Source organism: Jaculus jaculus, chromosome 19, assembly GCF_020740685.1.
Source record: "Jaculus jaculus isolate mJacJac1 chromosome 19, mJacJac1.mat.Y.cur, whole genome shotgun sequence".
Taxonomy (NCBI): domain Eukaryota; kingdom Metazoa; phylum Chordata; class Mammalia; order Rodentia; family Dipodidae; genus Jaculus; species Jaculus jaculus.
In genome coordinates this window covers 61,803,926-61,824,808 of record NC_059120.1, presented here as the reverse complement: position 1 = coordinate 61,824,808, position 20,883 = coordinate 61,803,926, and positions in this window count along the sequence as shown.

Here is a 20,883-nt window from a genome sequence, read left to right as displayed (position 1 = left end):
ATAACCCCTCTACTTTCATGATGTGTGTGTTTCACTATCCCCTGCAAAACCTCTTTTCCCACTCTCATGTTGTCCCTCTTTTGGCTTCCTGGACTCTACAAACACTCTTTCACATATACCCACAAATCATTTGAGGCTAGGATATGGATATAATAGAATTGCAGAGTTTATGCTTCTGAGCCTGGGTTATCTCACTTAATATAATCTTTTCCAGGTCCATACATTTTTCAGCAAACTTCATAATTTAATTTTTCATTATAGCTGAGTAAAAACTCCATTGTGTATATGTACTGCATCTTCATAATCCATTCATCAGCTAATGGGAATCTAGGCAGATTTCATTTCCCAGCCAATGTAGCAGAACTGTTTGGTGGTTTGCATGCCCACAACAGGCTCCTGTGCATGAATACTACAGCCTCAATTGATAGTGCTGCTTTGGAAGGTTGTGGAACCTTGGCAGGTTGACCTTTGATGGAGAAAGTGTTTCACTGGGGATGGGCCTTGAAGAGCTAGAGCCCAGCCCCCTTGTTGTCCTATTCCTCCCTGATAATGTGGTTATGTGACCCAGGCTGTCTGTTCCTGTCATGCTTTCCCTTTCATGACAAAACTTGCCCTGAGTCAGGCGTGGTGGCGCACACCTTTAATCCCAGCACTCGGGAGGCAGAGGTAGGAGGATTGCTTTGAGTTTGAGGCCACGCTGAGACTACATAGTGAATTCCAGGTCAGCCTGGGCCAGAGTAAGACACTACCTCAAAAAACAAAAACAAATAAGAAAATTTTGCCTTGGAAACTGAACCTAAAGATAGCCTCTTTCCTTGCATTCCACAGGCTGCTTTTGGTCAGGTATTTTGTCCGAGCAATGAGAAACTAAATTGTACAAGTAACAATAGGCATGTATGAGCAGGTATTTTTGTAGTAGAGTGTAGAAACCTTAGCAAATATGCCCAGAAGTGGTATCACTGGGTCATAAGGTAGTTCTATTTTTAGCTTTTGGAAATACTACCACACTCCTTTCCATAATTGTAACACTGGTTTGAACCCACCAACAGTGAATAAATAAATAAAGGTCCTTGTCTCCCTATACCCTTGCTGTGGTGGTTTGAATGTACAATGACCCCTATAGTATCAAATATTTGTGATTAAGCCTCATATTTAATCTTCAGCTGATGGAGCCTTTGGAAGGTGGAGCCTTTCTAGAGGAGTTGTGTCACTGAGGGTGGGCTTGGGGTTTATAATCCAGGCCCACTTGATAGTGCTATCAAGCTCACTTTAAAAATATTTATTTATTTATAAGCAGAGAGATATAAAAGAGATATAAACAGAGAGAATAAGTGCATCCAGCCACTACAAAGGAATTCCAGATGCTTGTGTCGCTTTATGCATCTGGCTTTACATGGATTTTGGGGTCATGAGCATGGATTGTTAGGCTTTGCAGGCAAGTGCCTTAACCCCTGAGAAATCTCTCCAGCCTGTGAGCTCTCTTGTTGCTGATTTGTGATGATGTGAGCCAGTTTCTTGCTTCTGCCATGCTTTCCCCATCATGAAGAAACTTCTCCCTCAAAACTGTGAGCTGAAATAAACCCTTTCCTTCCATAAGTCACTTCTGATTGGGTGTATGTTCCCAGCAACAAGACAATGACTACTATGAAAACATGCTACTGAGAAGAGTGTCCACTTCTGTAATAAGTCTGGCCATGAGGCATTGTTAGTCTTATTAGTAGTCATTTGGGGGAAGAAAATAGAAGGATTTGCAACTTTGGATGAGAGTAGTGCTATAAGTAGAGCTTGATGGGTCATTTAGATGAGAGTTTGAAAGACCAAAATGCAGAGGGAATTGTGCACTATGAAGACTCTACCTAAGAGGTTTCAGAGGGGAAAGAAAGAGGGCTTTATTGGGAATGGGGCTAGAAGCAGTTCTTGTGACTTGCTGGCTGTGTTCTACCTGTGTGCTGAGAACTTTGGCAAAGTTGAACTTAGAAATAATGGGCTGGTGTTTTGGGTGGAGAAAAATATAGAGCAGGAAGATATGAAAGGTAGAGTTGGGTACAGAAGGAAATGTGAATACATAACAAATTTCATACCCAAAGACTAGCCACTTCTGCCGCAATATCACCATCATTGAGGATGGGCAGCTTGCTCTGAATTTGGACAACAGGAGTAGTGCTGATACTTTTGAAAGGAGGGGGCCTGAAGTAAGAATGCTGAAAGAACCTCCTGCTCTACAAAGCTGGACTTTATTTACCCCAGACTCATACAAATGTAGTTTCCAGGGTTACTGAGGTTGGATGGTTTGAAACAGGGCTGAGGCCCTATAAGCCTGAACCTTACGTAGCAGTAGAGACCTCAGGATGTTGGGGATGTCAGGACTATAATATGGCCACCAAGGATAGCTGTTAGCTTGTGCTGCAAGCAGTACAGCTGAAGGAGTGGAGCTTCCCAAACCCTTCAGAGTCAAGAGGATTGTGTCAGGAGTCCCAGGTACCAGACATGGAGCATAGGATTTAATGTTTGCCCCATTGATTTTCTATCCTGTATTGGTCCAATCTTTCCTTGCTTTGTCCTAATTCTTCCTTGTTGGGAATGAGAATTTTTATACTGTGTCATTATGTGCTAGAAGTATATAGACTGTGTTTTAATTTTACAGGGGTCATAGTTAAGAGACTTCCTGGAGACTCAGATGAGACTTTGGAGTTTGGACTTTTTAACAGTGGTGGGACTGGTAAAGACAATAGAGATATTAAAGTTGGATTGAATGGATTTATTTTATAATGAGATGGCTGTGAAACTATGGTATCAGGGGTGGAATTTGGTGGTTTGAGTGTAAACTATCCCCCATAGCCTCATTTGTTTGTGATTATGCCTCATACTTGATCTCTAACTGCTTATTATTTTTATTTATTTATTTGTGACTGACAGACAGAGAGAGAAAGAGGCAGAGTGAGAGAGAGAGAGAAAATGGGCACACCAGGGCTTCCAGCCACTGCAAATGAACTCCAGATGTGTGTGCTCCCTTGTGCATCTGGCTAACCTGGATCCTGGGAATTGAGCCTCAAACTGGGGCCCTTAGTCTTCACAGGCAAGCACTTAACTGCTAAGCCATCTCTCCAGCCCCTAGCTTCATTTTTTGAGGCAGGGTCTCATAAAGCCCAGGATGACCTAGAACTCACTCTGTAGCTCCAAGTTGGCCTTGACCTCACAACCATCCTCCTAGCTCAGCCTCCTGAGTACAGGAATTAAAGGTATGACCCACCATTGCCAAGTCAAGTATCATTCTTCTAGTGTATGTATCCAGTTTTCCCAGCATCATTTGTTGTTGATACTGTCTCTTCCCAAGGTATATTTTTTGGCATCTTTGTCAAAAATCATGTGGACTTTTGTTAGTGTCTGTTTTAATATTTCATGTCTAATTTATTTAATTATTCTTAGTTTTATATAATAAAATTATAACTTATTACAAAGTCAAATATGAGTTATTTTACATGCACATAATTTATTCTGGTCATAATCCCTTCCATTATTTCCATTTGTGCTCTGCCCCCTGTTCCCCAACTATTCAACCCCTTCCTCTTTCCAAACAGCTCCACTTCTTTTTTGATGTCATTTTTAAATTTTTTTGCCCACCTCTACCTTCCATGGTGACATATTCATGCACCAGTATTGTGCAGATCTTGTGCAGGCAATGAAGCCATGTGAGGTCCTAAATGCAAACTTTGTGTGGAGAGACAGCATTCTGAAGCACCCCTCCCCCTGCTTTGGCTCTTACATTCTTTCTAAAACCTCCTATACAATGTTTCTGCTCTTTGAAAGATATGACAGAGATGTCACACTTAGTGCTAAGCACTCACGTTAATGAGTTTTTTCTTCTTTTTAAGATAGGATTCCTTTAAAAATTTTCTGTAATGCTGATTTCACTTTATTAACAGTTTAATTTTCTATACAGAGATTTTTTTTATTTTATAAGTTACAATTTGTTGATTATTTCTGAGAAACCAGAGTTCTAAGAGGAGATTTTTGCCTATGCCTACACTTGACATATTTCCCTTTCTTTTTCAAGTCTGACATTGAGGGTTTTGATCTATGGGTGCCAATTCTTGTGAATGGAAAGATGCAATGATCTAGTTTCATTCTACTAGAGATATTTTCTTAGCACCAAGCTGTTTTGTCTCCATTAAGTATTTTGTCATTGCTGTAAAAAAACCAGGTGCCTATAGCTACATGGATTTGCATCTGGAGATAGTTTTCCTTTGATAGTTTAGTAAAAATCATGAGTGAATGAGCCATCTAAGCCTGGACGTTTTTACTTGGGAGATTTTTAATAACTGCTTTAATTCTAATTTTTCTTCAATTTCCCTCTTTAGGGTAAAGCCTATTCATTAATATTTTGAAATTCTCTTTCACCAGCTCAGTGATGCTATTTTTAAAAATATTTTTATTTAATTATTTGAGATACAGAGAGAAAGAGGCAGCTACAGAGAGAGAGAGGGAGAGGAAGAGAGAGAGAAAGAGAGAATGGACATACCAGGGCCTCTAGCCTCTGCAAACAAACTCCAGACACATGTACCACCATGTGCATCTGCTTATGTGGGTACTGGGGAATCAAACCAGAGTCTTTAGACTTCACAGGCAAGTGCTTTAACGGCTGCTAAGTCACCTTTTAAGCCCAGTGAGGCTATTTCTAGTCTACCATCTTACCTAGAAGTAACAACCCAAGTTTGGTTTCTTTCATATACCTCACTTTTTGCTTGAAAAAGAAAAAATCCCAAACTATCTTGGTTGACTTATGTAGAGAAGAAAGTGATTACAGCATATGTTGTATCTCATAGGAGAATTTTAGAGGACTCCAGGTGAAGCTTGGAGGCTGGATGATACCAAGATAGCTTCAGTGTGACACAACCATGTTAGTGGTCACCACTGAGCTGGAGTCTGATGCTCCTGCTGGAACTGAATAAAGAAACTAGGACAGACCAGGTAAATTAGCTTCTTACCTGTACAATCCATTCCACTAGTTGGTGCTGTGTCACAGTGGCTATTTAATATCTTTAGTGTCACTCATGCTTATATACATTATAGTTTAAAATGGAGAGATTCTGTTTCATAAAAAATATGTAGATACATACATATGTTTGTATTTGTAATACAAGTTATATTGCTGTTACCATATTTTCCTATAGTTTATTGAGAGCTGACTCTGTGAATTGGGTAAGCCTTCCCCCACCTCCATCTCAGTCCTAAGCTGTTTGCAGCCCAAAGTTTGTAAGCACTGGGCCCTTGGGAACAGTTAAAAGATAAACCATCTCCCAGGCTCTCTGATGCCCAACCCCCTAAATCTTAAAACCTGAGCAGAGGCCATTACTGTTTATCCTATGATATAATAATGCCTGTGGTGGGAACTAATAGTTGGAAACCTCACCCAAGGAGAAAATTTCTGCCCAGAATCCTTATTTAATGACTTAAACTGACTTGTTTACAGAGCTTCCCCACTCTTTTCTTTCTTTTGTCTGTGTGTTGTATAAGCATGTGTATTCATGCACATATGCCCCAAGCATGCATGGAGGTCAGAGAATGTTACGCGTTCTCCTCTATCACTCATCTGTTTCCTTAAGGCAGTGTCATTCATTGAGCTGGAGCTGCTTTCTGGTTTTAGTATACCTGACTTATCGTTGAGGTCCAATGGTTCTTCAGTCTCTTTTCCCCAAAGGACTGGGGTTATAGGCATGTGTGGCCACACTAGCATTTACATGGGTGTTGGAGAATTGAACTCAGGGTGAATCAGTCCTTCTTAGGCCCTCCTGCTTGCACACCAATCATTCTTACCTGCTGATCCATCTTCCCAGCTCCACTCCCAGTCATTTCTCCTGGGTACTAAAAGTGCTGATCTGATGTTATGTTATTTATCCACTGCTGGCCTCCTCCCCGCTACTTTTAGCAGGGCTACCCCCATCATTTCTGCTGGGTATTGTTTAGTGCTTGGATTAATGTTCTATTATCTGTTACTTACCATTTCTGCCTTGACTTTTGCTTGCTACCCCTGATCAGCTCACTCATTCAAAACCAAAAGTACACTATGGTAGATTATTCTTCTAGAAATAGCAGTGTCTAGAAAATGTGGTTTCTCTGGAGACTAAGAGCAGAACAAGGAAGAATTAGAAGTGAGGACTACATGTTAACCTTTTGTATTCCTGTGGTATTTATATTTCTAATGAGCATGTATTCCATTTTTGGTATGTGTGCTGTGTGTGTGTACATGTTCATCTGAGTGTGGGCATGTGTGTGTTTGCATGTTGGGTGTCACCTCAATTCATCTCTGACTTATTTTCCAAAACAGTGTCTCTCACTGAACCTAAAGGTCATTGATTCAGCTAGGCTAGTTATTCAGTAAGCTCCAGTGACATCCCTATCCTCACCCTCAGTGCTGTGATTACAGGTGCCTGCCACCAAACCTGGCATTTTTCCATGGGTGCTGGGAATCCAAAAGCAAGTCCTCATGTGGCAATTGCTTTGCCCACTGAACAGTCCCTTCAGTCCAGCATGTGCTATTTTATAAGAAGTATCCTGAAATAAATGAAGAAGAAAAGTATTTTATTTAAGATACTTAAGGTCATTTTCATGTTGATAAGTTATAGTTTATGGTTACAAATCATTGATTTAGATTTAGGAGAGTCTTAAGAGCTCAAATACAACTTTCCCATCCAAACCTCATAAGGGATGGTTGACGTTTAATGTCTCTAATGCTTCCCTTCCTTGTCATACTTGAAATAATTCTGATTTTATTTTAATTAAAAATACCTTCATTTCATTTTGTCTAATTTCAGTAAGTTTTATTTACTTTCATTTTTTTTCTCCTTGTCTTATAAGAAAGCCAGTGGGCTGATTTTTGCTTTTTGGGATTGGGCAAGCCAACTTCAGCCTGGGTTTTGATAGGCATACCATTCACTCTTGATCATCTGACTGATTTTTGCTATCATGGGATCACAAAAACTGCTTGTCCAAAGAGCACTATGACCTTGCAATTGGAAGTTTAATGGAACTTTCTGCCTCTCGATTTACTTGAAGGCTTTACAGCAAATCACTAAATTAGCCACTCTGTCCTATTTGGTGTTCAAAATGGCATTCCCTTCTGATTCTTCCCAAGTGTAACCATTCCTTTTAAGCTAGTTTTTAAAATATTCCCATTCCTTCCTTCCATTCTTTTTTTTTTTCTTTTTCTTTCCTTTTTTGAGATACTGTCTCATTTTGTAGGCCATGATGGTCTTAAAGTTATGGCAATCCTCCTGCCTCAGCCCCCTGAGTGCCGAGATGGAAAGTATAAGCCACAATGCCCAGTTCTTTTCAATCTTTGTGGCTGATTCTTCTCTCTTACACAAGCTTTTAAAGATTATGTCTCCTATCCCGTATATTTATACATAAAGTCATGGTTCTGTTCACTCACGTAGGACTTCAGTAGTCCTTTCTAATCTGTATTCCATCTTGTATCTCTAATACGAACCTCTTTTCATGGTGTTTTATTATTTCTTCCTTGGATAGTTCTACCAATGTCAGAACAGGTTTTCTACGTGGTGGCTATGTTCACATATAGTGTTTGAATTTTGGATCTCTTAAAAAACATTCTCAAAATTTTATTCATTTATTTATGAGACAGAGAGAGGGAGTGAGCGAGCAAAAGAGAGAAAGTAGGCACGCCCCAGTCTATAGCCACTGCAAACGAACTCCAGATGCATGTGCCATCTTGTACATCTGGCTTGCATTGGTCCTGGGGAATCTAACCTGGGTCTTCAGGCTTCACAGGCAAGCACCTTAGCCATTAAGCAACATCTCCAGACCTGAATTTTGGATCTTTTGAGAGTAGCAATACAACGGTACCCAAGATAGTAGTGGAATAAGAAACTACATCATGGCAGGGTTCAAGGCAAGAGGACTGGAAGCTACTCCATATTTGAAAAGACTCTATAGTCCAAAACCAGATTGTAGACTTGGTCCTGATGCCCATCATAAATTTGACTTAACTATATCCTTTTCTAACTCATTAGATCTTTATTTTTGTGTTTTTTTCATTCTTAAGAAAGAATATGGTTCTTTAAATTTATATTTCACTTCTCTGTGACCTTAACTATACACAGGGGATATTCTAATTGATGTTTGTAATGCCAAATTAATTGTTTAAATTTTTCTATCTTATCTCATTCTCATTCTTTCACCTTTCCATTTTCATGTGTAGTATGTGTCCTTGGATTTTAGTAGTCTATTAGTCTGATGGATATGCAGTATGGCTTTGTACAGGACTCCATCTAAAGTATAGGATGATGCAAATGAGGTTATATTATAACTATTTATCTAGTTTCATGAACACTGACTTTTAAGATTCATGTTTCTGTGTTCACATCATGTTCTGTCTGCTGTAAACATCCTTCATGTTTTACTTTTCCAGTGTTCACAGTGAGAAAGCATCTGGGTTGCCTCTGACTCCCTGTTTCCAAAAAATGATCCAATAAATAACCTGCATTGGACAGTGACATTAATCTATTTTTACATACATGAGATTTCTGATTCTATGTCTAACTAATTTTTACTAAAAGTTGCCAAATTCTCGAAGTGGCTTTCCAAGTACTTTAGTTTTTCTACATCTTTATCAGTATTTGTACTTTCTGAGTTTTGCTAAAGTGGGTTCTCAATATAGGTCATCTTTTTAAGCCCTTCACTCATGTCCACATTGGCTGCCATTGGATTAGGTGCTTCTATACAGCCCAACCATGTGTAGGTAGTAATGAATGGATATTTTTCCATTTGCTTATGGCAGAGATAGTGGGTAGGACAATTTTTTCTTAGTCAAGTTTGTGAATAGGGCAAAACATACCCCATTTTTACTTTTCCTTTAGGACTTCTCCTCTACTTTATGCTTATTCATTTGTTTAATGTTCTGTTTTATTGCTTTTTTGCTCATTTATTTTGCTTTATGATAATATAAAACATAAATCTGTTCAGCTTGGTCATGCTGAAAGGTTAGCCCCACAGGCTAATGGCTATCACTACAAACTAGCTCTCATGACAAGCCCTTTTATTATATCCACCATCCAGTCCCTAAGTTCTCTATTCACAATGGAACTCTTTGGTTTCCCCATCAAGCCAAATGTATTGTACTAGTGAGCCTTCTTTCTCTCTGCTTCTTGTGCCCTGAAGTCCATGGGATACCTCAACCCACTCTTGAAGTGCCATCCTTCTGAAAACCCCAATTTGACTAAATCTTTTATGTCACCCTCATCAATCCTAGAAAATACTCCCTGCCACTCCAACTGCTATGCTCTTAGGCTCTCCTGGTCCTGTGGCTTTTCCGTGGTGCAGCTGCCTTTTTTACACTTGGTCATGCTCTTTCGTCTGCTTGCTTTTCAAAGAAAATGAAAACACCTCATTTGACATTTTATTCCCAGAACTTAGCGCAGCACCTCAATCTAGTGATTACCAGAAAAAAGTTGTTTTCAGTGAATGATTTAATTAGTTATCTGTGTTGCAGAGTAACAAACAAGGGTTTGAAGAGATGAATATGACTTCCCCACTGTCGTACTGATAGGCAATGGCAAAACCCATGTCTCTTGAATTCTACTTCTTACAGTATACTACAAAAGGCCTACTGCATTTACACTAGTGACTTACATTCTTCAGGACAAAAAACTGAGAAAGTCATGATGCTTTTAAAATTTTCCTTTGAATTTCCCCTCCTCTAATGAAAAATGTTGGCTGTATGTGTGGAGCTAAGAGCATGAAGTGACATTAAGAATGTCATCATGGACCCTAAGCTAAGTGTACATAGTTATTCATTAAATCAAAGATGATATGAAATCTTTTCCTAAAGCTGACAGAAATGACCAAATATCTTTCTCTTTTATCTTATCCCTTTTCCTATTATTTTGTGACCGTCAGGGATCCAGCAATCAAAGTCATTATTTCTGTCAAGAAACTTTGCAGAGGAGTTCACAATACTGAATGTACTATTATGAGAGTATGTCCTTTTCAGTTTCAACAGGTCTTGAAGTGTTTTGCAGAAATTCTCCACCCACTTCAGTTCTGTCCTTGACCTTGATAGTGATCATAGAGTTCCCACTAGGGCTAAGGAGGAGAGAAACCATTTCTTCTCCATTTTTCCATGCATTCCAAGAGTCTTTCAGTGGAAGCAGTGGTATATGTGGCCATTAACTCCAGACATTTTCCCTGACACTTTGTAAGTAGGACAGGTGGCAAGGGAAGTGTGGATATGTAGGAGGTTCCAGCAACCAGACCCATGGACAGTGTTGTGGTCTGTGTAAGGGTCACCATTTTCCACATTCCAAAAAATAGAGTTCAGTATTTCTTTGATATGTATTACGAGCAGGAATGATAATTATCTATGGATATTGAGAAAACTCAGCAGCACAGAGAGGCTGTGGACCTAATTTTGAATTTTATAGTACGAGCAGTGATGTCTGACCTTCAGTCTGTGGCATCCTGTCACTGACAGACAACTTCCCATCAATCACTAATGACATGCAGGCTTGTAGCATTTGGGTTTACACCCATCAAGAATCGTGTTTGAGGGCTGGAGAGATGGCTTAGCGGTTAAGCGCTTGCCTGTGAAGCCTAAGGACCCCGGTTCGAGGCTCGGTTCCCCAGGTCCCACGTTAGCCAGATGCACAAGGGGGCGCACGCGTCTGGAGTTCGTTTGCAGTGGCTGGAAGCCCTGGCGCGCCCATTCTCTCTCTCTCCCTCTACCTGTCTTTCTCTCTGTGTCTGTCGCTCTCAAATAAATAAATAAAAAATGAACAAAAAAAATTAAAAAAAAAAAAAGAATCGTGTTTGATTCTATCAGAGGTGAACGAGGAAGTCATTAATGATGGCCCTGTGTATCATTTACATACACAGTAAGTTCTGTCTAGAAGAGTCTGAGAAGCAAAAAGTGGGGGTGGTAGTGGGACACATGACCTATTGTTTTATTTTTAACTTGATGAAATGATTGCCAAAGCAAACCAACTGCAAACTACTACATTAAATGCATGGTGCATTTAGGATCAAAGAAAGGTGCTACTTCATTTTGAAGTTATTCATGACTGTTGCAAGTATGAAATCCATCCTCTGGAGCCATAACCTCTGACACATTCTAATATATAATGCCATTTATTGTAGTTATGTATTTAAATGAATAACTGGATGCTTGACATTTTATATGTCATTTATAAGGAAAAAAATCTTTTGTAAAGCCAGATGTACAAAGTAGTGTATATATCTAGAATTCATTTGCAGCAGCAAGAGACTCTGGTGCACCCATTCTCTATCTCTCTCTCTTTCTCTCCTCTCTGTGCCCTCATAAATAAATAAACAAATAAATAAGCAAACCGGCACAGTGGTTTAAAGAAAAATCCTCTTGCCTCAAATGTAGGCTAATTTGAAAATTTGGCAAGGTTCATTTATGGAAAAGTATTATTTGTAATGATTTAGAGGGGAACAATTAGCTCTATCCAAACTTAATATTAATAACCATTTAAGGGCTGGAAAGATGCCTTAGCAGTTAAGGCACTTGTTTGCAATGCCTAAGGACCCAGGTTCAATCCCCCAGTACCCACATAAGCCAGTTCTACAAGTTGTTGCATCTGTCTGGAGTTCATTTGCAGTGGCTAGAGACCTTAGCATGTCCATTCTCTCTCTCTCTCTCTCTCTCTCTCCTTCCCTCCCTCCCTATTTCTCTCTCTTTCAAATAAATAACTTTTTAAATAAGGAACCATTCAAAACTCACAAAACGTTTTTATCAATTTTATAAATATATACTTTCTGTTATCCAGGATTTGTGACCTATCAAGGCATAAAACAACAGAAAAGGTAATTCCCATCTAATCACAATTTTGTCTGTTCTATTTACTTGCAGGTCTAATATTTGATTTTCACTTTTATCTGAATATAGTCACTTTACACATAAGGATAAACTGATATATATGGACATATATATATATATATATGTATGTATATATATATATATATATGTATATACATACATGTATGTGTGTATGTACAGAAAATTTCATCAAAATGTAAAGAAATCGCTTATTTCCATTTTAATTTGTTTCCCTTTCTTTAGTTCTTAGATATAGATTGCATAAAAGTAAAAAAGATACAGTAACCCAGGCATGGTGGTGCACACCTTTAATCCCAGCACTGGGGAGGCTGAGGTAGGAGAACTGCCATGAGTTCAAGGCTAGCCTGTACGAATAGAGTGAGATATCAGCCTGAGCTTGAGTGAGACCTTGCTTCAAAAAAGAAAAAAACACACAAAAAAGGTACATAGGTTATTGATGATGATAGGATCACAAATAGTCTAATCTAAATTAAACATATTCCAAAAGAAAAAGTTTATTTTCATTTTCTTGGCTGGGTAAAAGAAGACAAATTTCTGGTTTTTTTAAAAATCTTTGTGTGTATGTTTGTGTATATTTATTTGTATGTGTGAATATATGTATGTGTGTGTATGTATTTCTTGGGAGCATACATATTGCACAGTGTGCACGTGATAGCCATAAAACAACCTCTGGTGTCAAATCTCACCTTCTACCTTGTCTGAGGTTAGCTGTCTGGTGAGCTTGCTTTTTATGTGTGTGTCAAAGGGGAGTGTTCATGTGTACATGAATGTGAAGGCCAGAAGTTGATATTGGGTTCTTCTTCACTCACTCTTTACCTTATTTATTGAAAGTCTCTTACTGAACCCAGAGCTCATTGATTAAGCTAATCTCGTTTGTAGCTTGCCCTGAGGTTCTCCCTGTATCCACCTCCTTGGCGTTGGAATTATAGGCGTGTATGCCACATTACATGTGTTCTGAGCATCTAAATTCAGGGCCTAACCATTTGTGTATAAGCTCTTTACTCATTGGGCCATCTCTCCAACTCTCTGGCTTTTAAATTATAGAGTTCTTCTGACGTGAGACAGGTTTTGGAAAGAGATTGTGTACATAAGGCACATTCTGGATAGTATAGTCCAGAAACTAGTACCACATCATAACTCTTTACTTTTTAATCCTTAAAATTTACCAAAGAAGAAAACCTCTTAGGTTCTGTTGGTAATCTCTCCCTAATAAAAGGCCCTCTGTAAAGTAGTAAATTTGGATGCAAATGGTGCTCTGCCAGTGTCAGCCCCTGTGGACAATGGGGGCCTATTAGATTCTGGTATATCTTTCAGTACCATGGCTGGCCACCAGTGACAGCCACTGGGGGCACTTGGGGCCTTGAATTCTTGTGTATATTTCAGGACTATGGCACCTTCAAGAGGTAGAACATGATAGTGACACCATTCAAGAGTCTCCTTGCTGTAAACTAAGGAAGGAATCCCGCAGCCTCCAGTTTTAGCATTACGATTAGCCATTTGTAATCTTTTAACTCGAGGTCTGCCAGAATGTTCTACTTTTTATTTCCCATCCTCCTTGGATGATGATTGTGGGCCCCAGGTGTCAAGCTGTGGGATATAATTGACTAGAGATGATGACATCTGGCTTGTTGGCAACCTCTTCCTTAGGGTTTTTGTTGCTGTTGTTGTTGTTGTTGTTGTTTTCCCAGTGAATAAATGATGGCTTAGAGGTTGGTAATAATAGAGCTTTGTCTCTTAACATGTTTGGGCCAGATTTATTTCAAATTCATTAGCTTATGCAAAGATTAAATTATGAACCAAGTTACTGGCTGCAAGTGACTCTTTAGAAAATCTTGTTGCCATAATTAGCCTGGAATTAATTCTGCCGCTAATTTTATTTTATTTTTTGTATTTCCAAGGATGCAAAAATAAGGAAGATTTTTAACTCTACAAGTAAAAGAAAAATAATTATATACAGCTTTTGTGTTAACCCAAAGTGAAAAGAATATGTTTTTGTGAAATTTGAGAAAATTTACCAAAGGCTCCTGAATTTACATGATGTGGACTGTAAGGCTGTTCCACAAACTTACAAACAAGCTGTATTCACAATCTACAGCATTCCTTTAGTACTTGAAAGTGATATCTAATCGTAATTACCCATGTCAGCCTAAAATCACCAAAAGCTGGGAAAAAAAAACAAGTACTTAAAAAAGAAATTGTTGTAAAACAAGTATTATTTAAAACGAAAATTTAAAGAATTGGTTTAAGGAAAAGATAGTTTCAAGTGGTAACAACTTTAGCTACAGGAATTTGACCCTGTTCTTATGATATTTATTTATTTATTTATTTTTCAATTTACTGTTCTTATGATTTTTAAATAATTATTTTAAAATTTATTTATTTATTTGCAAGCAAAGACAGATAGAAAAGAGATAGACAGTGAGAGAATGGGCACATAAGGGCCTCTAGCCACTGCAAATGAACTCCAGATGCATATGCCCCTTGTGCATCGATCTGGCTCACATGGGTCCTGGGGAACTGAACCTGGGTCCTTTGGCTTCGCAGGCAAACGTCTTAACTGCTAAGCCATTTCTCCAGCTCTCTTATGATTTTTTAAAGAGGCAAAACTATGTGTTACAAAGTTCAGGACTAATCATTGTGTTTTTTTTTAATAAATAGTATGCTTACTGGTTTATTTTTTTATTAAAGAATGATAATTTTTTAAAAGCACATAATCTTATGATGCAGCATTATTTGTCAATAAAGAATTCTTAAGATGTTATAGTCAAATGACTCAGAAAACATGGAATGTCACACAGCTTTCATTCATTAATCTATTTAGATGTCATTCTCTAAATTTTATTTATAGCATGTATTTATGGTGTTCATTCAACAGAGTCTGGAAAGCAAATGCAAAGATTAGAAAGGCCAAGAGTGAATGTTCTCACTTTCTCGAGCTCTGAGACTAAATTATATAGGATCAAATATAAGATTTGATATTGAAACCAAACCTATACTTTAAACTGGGTTATAGCTACTTGTAAGTGGAATCTTCCCTCAAGGAAGTGGGAAGATTGTTGTGATAAATTGTCTAGGACAGGAGAAACTGACAGGTTGTTGCAAGGAAAGAGGTGATGACACAGAGGAGGTAATAACACAGAACAATGCCTTGGTCATGAGGCTGAGAACAAGTGACCTTAGAATGCTAAAGGAAAGAAATGGCTGGATTGGCAACAGTGTGAAAACAAAAATAAGAAAGACACAATGTTAAATTAATTATAAGAGAATATAGATAGATGATAGGGAGAAAGAGAGAGAGAGATTAAAAGAAGGAGGTAATGATACTTTAGAATGGTGGCTGTGGCAGAATATTCTAGGATAGAATGAGCCATTCTGCTCAGAGCTGATAGACGACTTGAGAGCAAGGTCTGTGTATGCTTTTCCTCCTGCCATGTTTGATTCTTTACTCTGCTTTTGGCTGGTGTCACTTCTGAGGTTGCTGTGCAAAAAATCAACAGGACTTCCTTCTGGTGAGTTCTAAAGCACTTCTCTGTTGCCCATGGCCACTGGTAGCTCCTGGCATGGCTGTCTTCTGTGAACCTTGTGGCTTCTTCTTCTACTTCTCAGTTGCTCTGTTACTGGTCCCCATATCTCCCTCCCACTCCAGCCCTGGCACAACCACCCTTCTTCTTGCCATGCTATTGCTCATGACCACCTCACACAATCCTCCGAATTGTAGCATTTTAGAAGACAAGCCCACACCATAGCTGGCCTTACTTTCACTCCTTTCCCAATTTTCATTCCTACACAGGCCTTCTTAGATACCTCTCCTGTATGTGTGATTGGCAGCTCAAGTTTTGCTCATCCCAACCTGCTGTTCATCTTATGCTCTCTAACTCTGCTGTGAGTGTCCCAATCTTCCCTATCAGTCACCAGGCTCAAAATGATAGTGTGCCTTGCATCTCTTACTCTGCATCTCATACTTTAGTTGTTAAGTTGCCTTTGTACTTTGGCTACCTTTTTCACCACTCATTCAAGGCTTCTTTGGTAATAATGTTCGAGTTATTCTTGCTGACCCCAATGTATCCTCTGTGGAATGAACAAATACTAGGATATAAATAAATAGGTAGCATCAACTTGCATTCAATCACAACTTTTGAATCAAGTGCCTGCTACCTGAGAGACAATAGTTAATGAGGATAAAGAATGATACCAGGGCTGGAGAGATGGTTTAGTGGTTAAGCGCTTGCCTGTGAAGCCTAAGGACCCCGGTTCGAGGCTCTGTTCCCCAGGTCCCACATTAGCCAGATGCACAAGGGGGCGCACGCATCTGGAGTTCGTTTGCAGAGGCTGGAAGCCCTGGCGCGCCCATTCTCTCTCTCTCCCTCTCTCTGTCTTTCTCTCTGTGTCTGTCGCTCATAAATAAAAAATAAAAAAAAAAAAAAGAATGATACCAAATAGTCTTTAATTTCCTAAAAGAGCCACAAATATGAAAATACTATAATAAAACCAATGAATTTTGTATGTTAACTTTAAAAACTAACAAAATTTTTAAAAAATAAGGAGTCTTTAATCTGCTAAATAAATATAATAAAAATAGAGTTTTGTAAGGGCAAGTATTAAATAATGGCATAAGATACTGTAATTATTTATAGATTCTACTTCCTTAAACATTTTTAAGAGTATAATTGATTAGTGATCAAGCAAACATGGGTTTTGGGACTAAAACTAAGCTATGCAAATAAAACTCAATGTTCCTACTGGCCCATTTATACCTATCTGCATTGTTTCCATTGGTTTTCCTGCTGGGGTCTATGTTGGCAGAAATCTCTCCTTATATTTCTAATGTTTTGTTTGTTTGTTTGATTTTTGAGATAGGGTCTTGCTCTAGCCCAGGCTGACCTGAAATTCATGCAGTAGTATAAAGGTGGCCTTGAACTCAAGGTGATCCTCCTACTCTGCCTCCCAAGTGCTAGGATTAAAGGTGTGCGCCACCACTCCTGGCTTCTCCCTATATTTCTCCCTATATTTCTAGATGCAAATGTTGCAATGTTCTTTGCCAGTTGGTAACTAGAGAAGATTGTAGGTACTACTCAAAGGGAAGCGATTGGCTTAAGATTCACTTTTAAAACCGTAAATTGGCTTAATGCTGTTTTGAATAGTTAATTGTTGAAGATATACTTTAGGTTTTAGAAATTTCCCAAGATTTGTATCAAAGGCAAGCTGCTGATGGTTTGTAGAAGGACAAACAACTATGAGCCCAAGGGAAGTTAATTAAAGTTAATGAAGAAAGCTGCTAATGGTTTTCTGGTTGGAAAAGTGGTTAAGAATTTACTTCCAGTCAAGCAGTCTATTTTATTTCTGTCTTGCTGCCACTATCAGAAGGCTGGTGACTGCAGAAGAGTACAGTGGGAAGAGCTGCCTGGGATTTACATCCAGCTCCAGTCACCTCATGGTACCTGAAAATAAATGAACCAAAGGTCTAAGTCTCACTTTTCCTCACTTTAAAACAAAAGCACAACATAACCATAACAAGTTACCCAGTTCTCACAGTTTGTGCAGAAATTTCATATTATTTCAAAGAGCACGGTGATTAAAAACCTCATTACCAGGCTGGAGGGATGGATCAGCAGTTAAGACACTTGCCTGCAAAACTAAAGGACCCAGGGACCATTCCCCAGGGCCCACCAAGCCAGATGCACTAGGTGGCACATGTGGCTGGAGGCCATGGTGAGCCCATTCGCTCTCTCTCACTCTGCCTCTTTCTCTCAAATAAATAGTAATTAAAAAAAATTCTCTTAAAAAAGCCAAGTGTGGTGGCACACACCTTTAATCCCAGCACTTAGGAGGCAGAGGTAGGAGGATTGCCATAAGTTCGAGGCCACCCTGAGACTACATAGTGAATTCCAGGTCAACCTGGGCTAGAGTGAGACCCTACCTCAAAAAACAAACAAGCAAACAAAAATCTCTAAAAAAAAAAACCCAGTCACCTATTCAAGTATTAATTAGTAACCTTTAAAAAGGAGATCAGTAAAGCAAAAGTTAGCATTTTAGTTAAATCTATGACTGTAAAAAAAGTTTGAAAATGTGTAAGGAACAACAAGAAAGTTCATAATTGTATTCAAGTGTTTACTTTTACCCTGAATGGGAAATATTGTTTAAAGTGAATTTTGACTTACACTTGTACTAGGCATTGAAATCCACTTTTAAATTAGTTTTGAAATATGTAGCTTGTTTTTCCACAAGAACAATATTACCAATAGTAGTTATTTCCTAACACATCAAGACAGACTACCCAGACTTCAGGCTTTGACAGGTAGCTGTAGGACAGTGCCCCTCTGCCTAGTCTGAGCACAGAACTTGGTGTTGGGGCTTCTGCTGCTGTTCTTTGTGCCAATGATGGAGGCTCAGAGAGTGGCTGCATTTGCCCTTTGTCGCTAGAGCTTGATCAAAATACTGGTGTCTGCTCCTCACCTAGCAGTGTCAGCAGAGCTCTCACTTCTGGGTCCTGACAGTCCTCTGTAAACTGGGGTTTTTATCTGCAGGCTCAACTAAAGGAAGAAAGTTATGACTACTGAACATGTTCAGACTTTTTCTCTGTCATTAATTTCTAAATAATACAAAACAATTATTTATACTGTATCAGGTATTATAAATAATTCAGAGATGACTTAAAACACATAGGAGGAAGTATATGGGCTATGTGCAAATACAGTACAATTTCCTATAGAGAACCTTGTTCTCTGCAGATGCCCTGACCCAGTCTCTGAGAGTACTGAGTGACGACTGTGCTTCTTGCCTGGGTTTGATGAATCCTGAAAATAAGCCATCGGGAAGAATAAATTTTGCAGTAAAATTCTGTCTCTTCCTGCTGTACTTTTGGTAGCCCTTGTTTCATAAGAAGATGTAGTAATTTAGAAAATATATCTCTGTTTTGATCCCAAGAAACTCCAGATCATATGGGGAAGGTGACACAGGAAGCAGTGAAAGGAAACAGGACTTCTCCCTTTCACAGCATCAGCAGTAGGAAATTCCTCACTCTCAAACATACCAAACTTGTACATGCACAAGTATTACTGGTAGAAATCTGTAAACTAGAAGTTTCCATGTAGTATTCCTTTATTGCAATCATTGTGTTACTTTAAGAGGTAGAATATTTTTGCTTTTTATATGAACAGTAAAATTAGAGGCATACCTGTTAATTTCAGTTAATTCTGTTTTAACTCTAAGGCATAATTTTGACAGCTATGTGTTGAGATCAGCTTGTGCTCTGCCCTATTTGTACCTACTGTCCACCTGCCCACCCATGTGTTTGGTCCTACTCCTGCCCTTCCCTTTGCCCTGCTCCCATAATTCAGCTCTAACTTTCTAACCACCCAGCAGGTCTTCCAGCTTCTCCTGCCACATGTTAACTTAGCAAAGAAGACTTTTTTGCATTTCTGTCAGTTTCCCAACTTTGGATCTCCAGACCCCTTTGAAACACTGCCTTTAAAAAGATATCTTAAAAAATATTTTATTTGGAGCTGGAGAGATGGCTTAGTGGTTGAGGTGTTTACTGTGAAGCCTAAGTACTCAAGTTCAACTCCCCAGTACTCACATAAGCCAGATGCACAAGGTGGCACATGCAACTGGAGTTTATTTACAGTGGCTGGAGGCCCTGGCATTCCCATTCTCTCTCTCTCTCTCTCTCTCTCTCTCTCTCTCTCTCTCTCTCTCTCTCTCACTCACTCTGTGTGTGGGTGTGTGTTTCTTCCTGTCTCTCTGTCTCTCAAATAAATAAATAAATAAAATATAAAAAACATTGTACTTATTTATGAACAGAAAGACACAGAAGAGGAGAGACAGAGAGAATGGGAGCCCCAGGGCCTCTAGCCACTATAAATGAACTCTAGATGCATGTACCACATTGCATATGGCTTTACAAGGGTACTGGTGAATCATACTTGGGTTGTTTGGTTTTACAGGCAAGCACTTTAACTGTTGAGCCATCTCTCTAGCCCCATAAAAATACTTTGTTTTTCCCCCTTATTTGCAAGGAGAGAATGAGAAGAGGTACATAATGGCCTTTTGCTACTACAAATGAACTCCATATACATGTGCATCTTACTTTGTGTGAGTTCTGGGGAATCAAACCATCAGATTTTACAAGCAACTGTCTTTAACTACTGAGCCATCTCTCCAACCCCCAACATTGACTGTTAACTCTCCATAGTCATTCTGTAGCCTACATATATGCATATAGATAGATAATTACTGTATGTTGTGTGATGGGTAAGGTGTGATTTGAGAGTTAACATTAGTAATTAAAATCAGAACTAAAGAACCTGTGTTGCCTCAGCTAGGGCTGTCAAGGAAAGCAGGAGTATGTTGCCTTTGAAACCACCACACCTTGTGAATTTGTTGTTATTCAATTAGTTCCCACCTTGTGGAAAGACACGAGCATGTCAGTCCCCGTTTCTGGTGTGGCATGCTCGTGACACTAAGGTGAAGTTCCATGATGGGACAAATGAGCTTGTCTCAGATAACTAATCTATTTGAATTTCATTGTCTCAAGTTAACAGCAGTTTGCATGGTTAGGAGTAGCTGACCAATGCTGTCAGCTTGACTTGCATTGCATTACAGCCGCTTGGGGTAAAGTCTTACACACTCCAGAGTGGTACAGGGCTACCATCTGTACGAGTGTCGTTTGTGCACTGAATAGAAGGCGCTTTTCTGGGTGTTGGAGACCCTGAAGCCCAGTCACGCATCCTTGTAGGAAGAGACAGCAGTTTGATACTTGCACTAAAGTGCTGGATATTCTAGCTACCACCCTTTTTAACTGTTTCTAAATGCCATATTTAGCTATTCCCAATATGTCAGATTATCCATGACTAGTCAAGAAAAAAAATATTGTAGCCAAGGAATGCTCCAAGCCTTAGAATCTAAGGAAAATAGTTCAATCAATTCCACTAATCTGTTTTTTTTTTTTCTGCATAAAATTGATTCTAAGGAGAGGTAAGAGTTGGTACTTTCATTTGGTGGGCTCAGTCATC